The sequence below is a fragment of the Euprymna scolopes genome, chromosome 25 (genome assembly GCF_053919585.1).
Source record: "Euprymna scolopes isolate OS-2025 chromosome 25, ASM5391958v1, whole genome shotgun sequence".
Lineage (NCBI taxonomy): Eukaryota > Metazoa > Mollusca > Cephalopoda > Sepiida > Sepiolidae > Euprymna > Euprymna scolopes.
The window spans coordinates 75,257,922-75,262,594 of NC_136506.1; the positions used below are offsets into that span (position 1 = coordinate 75,257,922).

At 38.6% G+C, this 4,673-nt stretch overlaps 1 non-coding gene across 1 annotated transcript; it reads left to right on the forward strand.

The window, feature by feature from the left end:
• Positions 1-3,955: 3,955 nt before the first annotated feature.
• Positions 3,956-4,027, forward strand: Trnaa-ugc (transfer RNA alanine (anticodon UGC)). Its single transcript has one exon. It is a non-coding gene; the product is annotated as a tRNA-Ala (tRNA).
• The last annotated feature ends 646 nt before the right edge of the window (positions 4,028-4,673 follow it).

The window sequence follows — 4,673 nt, forward strand, 5'->3', positions numbered from 1 at the left end:
GACAACGTCTGCCGCAAAATTTTATCGAGTAGAATGTTATTTATAGTTACAAGTAATTTTTACGGAAAATTGGGTAAAATTGCATTTTTCTAACATGTTATAAAGTAGACGATTAGGAGTTCACACACAAGGGACATAACTCGGAATACAAAATTTAGATGACACCGTAATATTTTCCGATAGACTTTTTTCTTTACAAAAAACACAATAGCAGTTGTTCTACTTGATGAATTTTCGTAATTTTTGGATATATTACTATTTTAGTATTTATTTTACAATCCTAGTAGATGGCAGGACAACTGATGGTTTGCTTGTGTTGCATGTCTGGTATTCTGCATAACCACTTGTTCAGCATCCCTTACCTAAACTGAAACTCTTAAAAAAAAAATGACAGTACAATAAAAAATTACGCAAAAACCAGGTCCAAACTCAAACAAAACTAACCTGCTTTCTCCCTTGAGGCTTGCATTTACGAACATCCGTGGGCTTAGAACTAATTTAAATGATATCGAAGCATTTTTCCTAACAGACACCCCAGCACTTAGTGAGACTAACCTACACTCCTCCATCCCCTCTAACTACTTTAACATGCCTGGATATCTCTCACTCTGCCATAAGGATTCTGACAGACATATGCACGGGCTTGGAGTATATATTCGGAACACCTTCCCCCTGACTAGAGAAACTAAACTAGAATTGGATGATCAAGCCTTTATGTGCTTTAGACTTAACATGCAACATAACATTAGCTACTTTTATTTTCCCCACCACTCTCCCTCAACCCAGGACTGTACCCTAATAAACAAAGTCTCTGACAGAAAAGATACAGCACTTTCCCTCGACACAAGCACACAAGTGCATGTGTTTGGTGACTTCAATGTCTACCACAGCAACTGGCTTGGATTTTCTACTCACACAGATGCAGCTGGTATGACTACATATAACTTCTCTATATCTCATTCCCTATCACAGATGGTTATGTTTCCAACCCGTTTCCCAGACCAGAAAGAACAACACGCATCACTTCTAGATCTGTTTCTGACCACAGTTCCTGATGACTGTGTAACTAATGCCCACAGCCCATTTTGGAACGATGATCATGCAGTGGTAATAGTTGAAATAGCCTTAAACTGAAGAGCCACTGCCGAAAATGAAGAGCCACTGCTCAAAACAACGCGATATCATATAAAGGCTGACTGGGAAGCCATCAGGGATCTCATCAGGGACGCGCCATGGCAAAATATCTTTTCACTTCCTGCTGAACAATGCAGAAGCACATGTTCCCATACGGAAATTTTATAGCAAGCCCCACTCTCCCAATGGTTTACTTCTACTTGTGCAGCCGCCATCGTGCAAAGGCAGCATGCGTACTGCAGATTTAACCGACATAAGTCCAGTTCAAACAGGCAGAAGTATATAGAAGCCAGAAGTAACTGTAAGAAAGAAATAGCGACAGCTAAGAGAGAATTTACTGAAACCACCAAAAAACGCATCAAAGCATAGAAATTAGGGACCAGCGACTTCTGGAAAATCTACAACAGTGTAGTAAATAATGGGCAATCAACAATCCCCCCCCCACTATCCAACAATCATGAGGTTGTTTGCTCTGCAACTGAGAAGGCTAACATGCTTGTTAGTCGGTTTGCCTCCAACTCCACACTGGACCCTGCCAACCACCCCCTCCCTGACTTTCCTTTGCGGACAGACGCCACACTAGACGATCTGAAAATCACCCCTTCTCAGGTGCATGCTATCATAAGAAATCTTGACACTTCAAAAGCATGTGGACCTGATCTCATCCCGGCTGTGCTATTAAAAAAATGCTCCGCCGAAGTAGCTCCAGTTCTCTCCAAACTTTACAACAAATGCCTTAATGAATCTTGCTTTCCTGCCTGCTGGAAAACTGCTTCTGTAGTACCAGTTTTCAAGAATTTTGGCGAAAAAACTGACCCAGTAAATTATCGCCCCATTAGCCTCCTCTCACTTTTCGCCAAAATATTTGAGACAATAATTAACCAAGCTGTAGTCCCTCACCTTACAGATGCTAAACTTCTGACTGACCAACAATCAACAGAAGACATCCTAACTGTAATCTCAGAATGTATATATCAGTCACTAGACAAAGCAGGGGAGGGTAGAGCGGTAGCTCTAGATATATCTAAGGCTTTTGACAGGGTATGGCATGAAGGTCTTCTCAGGAAAATCAGATCATATAGTATCACTGGAAGAATACATGACATAATTAAATCCTTCTTAGATAAGAGAAAAATCCAGGTTGTCCTCAACGGTCGTACATCTAAACAATACGATATAAATGTGGGAGTGCCTCAGGGGTCTATCCTGGGACCTCTGTTATTCCTAATATTCATAAATGACCTCCCTGACAAAATTGCCTGTGAGATATATGCTGACGACACCACACTCTATAACAGACACGACAGGAGCACATATCTAAAGAAATGGCAGAAGCACTAGAGGATGACCTCTGATCTGTAGTGGAATGGGGACATAAATGAATGGTCACATTCAATGCTGCCAAGACAACACTCGTTTCCTTCAATAACTACAAGAAACCTTCTCTATCACCAATAGTAATGGCCAATGACTCTTTATCTGAAAGTACATCCTTTAAACTCCTCGGCCTAACGCTCTCAGGAAACATGAGTTGGAACAATTACATTGAGAGTATCGCCAGGACCGCTGCAAAGAAAGTAGGTTCTCTCTACCGTGCTAGAAAGATACTAACGCCCGAAAGTATCCTATACCTCTATAAGGCCACCATTCGCCCATGTATGGAGTATTGTTGTCATATTTGGGTTGGTGCATCTACCACTAGTCTCTCACTCCTAAACAAGGTTCAAAAGAGAGTCGCCAATCTGATAGGTCCTGAACTGTCATCTAAACTTCAGTCCCTGTCTCATCGGCGAAATGTTGCATCCCTCTGCCTTTTCTACAATTACTTTAACAGTGAATGCTCTGACGAACTGCAAGCACTTGTGCCCCCTCGACGTAAATACCCCTGACAAACCCGACAAGCAGCTAAATCCCACCCCTTCACAGTAGAGATCCCTAGATGTAAGAGAGCCTTCTACTCGAGTAGTTTCTTCCCCAGGACAGCTAAACTTTGGAATTTCCTGCCGGGTTCCTGCTTCCCCAACTGTACTGACATGCAGAAGTTCAAGTGCAACGTGAATCCACATCTTGCTGCCCAACTCCCTACACAGTACCCCTGATGCCCATGTCCCTGATAGTAGCCCCCTATAACAAAGTGGCAATATGCCTTGTTTGGCGTGAAAATGTGAAAAAAAAAAAAAAAAAAAAAAAAAAAAATTTCGACATGAGAATTAATTAATACGTAATATTGTTTTTGCTTAAAACGATATATTAAAAAAAATCGATCTGTCTACTATATCGTACTTTATTTGTTATATATTTTATTTATTTATTTATATATTTTAATTTTTTATTCATTTATTTCTTTTTCGTTTTTGGCTTCTCTGCTAAATACCTAAATATTCTGTTATTCTGAAAAAAAAAAAAAGCAACAACAAAATAAACAACCAAGCTCGTTTGCTTATTTTAAAACTGGTAAGCATTAATCAGATGAGATTTTTTTCATGGCATTAGAATCGTCAGCACAAAACGAAAGTAAACTTGAACAAAGCCTTGTACTTTCACCTAACAATTTGATAAACAAAAAGATATCGTCAAAACTACTTTAGAATCCTATCTAAAAAAAAAAAAAAAAAAAAAAAAGAAATATCGCGGTCTGTACTCCATATAAGTTAAGTTCAAAATTTTGATAATCTTTTTCTCATATAATTTTAAAAATAAATGCATCAAATTATTGTACTAATTTTACAAAAGCCAAAATATACCTGATCTAGTTCTTATACTTATTAATATCTTCATCTTATAGATTTGACTGCTAATAAAGTTCCTTTAGGTGTGTGGAGGGGATGTAGCTCAGTGGTAGAGCGTTCGCTTTGCATGCGAAAGGCCCCGGGTTCGATCCCCGGCATCTCCATACTTTTAGATTTTTTGTATTTCAATACAATTATATTGATACTAGTCGGGAGTTTCCTTACTGTCCGAAAATGTCCCCTGTCGCAGACTTGATCCTTTCTCTGTAAACAATTAAAAGAAGAAAAAAAAAAAAAAAAAAAAAAACGATTAAATTATTGCTAACACTGCCTTCAACAGAATGTTGACCGTCTTCAGGTATTTTTTATTGTATGCCGGATTGCACTAGTGCGAGTGCGCTGGCATTTTAAAACCACATATGACCTTATGTCTGACTTCCTGCAGAAAAGCGACAGCAACAACAACAACAACTACTACTACTACTACTACTACTACCAAATTGGAGATCTTTGTTAATTGCTATTTCAGTAACGTAAAAAACATTTTTCCAAACAGTTTAATCAAGAAATTAAAAAAATGAAAATATCGAAAAAAAGGTTATATTGTGCGTATCCGTTTTGGACTGGAGATCTCCGGGAAAAAAATTCACTTAATTTGATCGAGTAGTTTTTTTTTTTTTTTTTTTTTTTTTACAGCGAAAAAACGTTTTTATGAAAGTGCGTTTAAGTCAGCCATCTTGGAATCTTTTGAACACGCCACGGGGAGATAAGTCAATGTAAAGCGCCGACACTCCCTCCCCATATTTAATA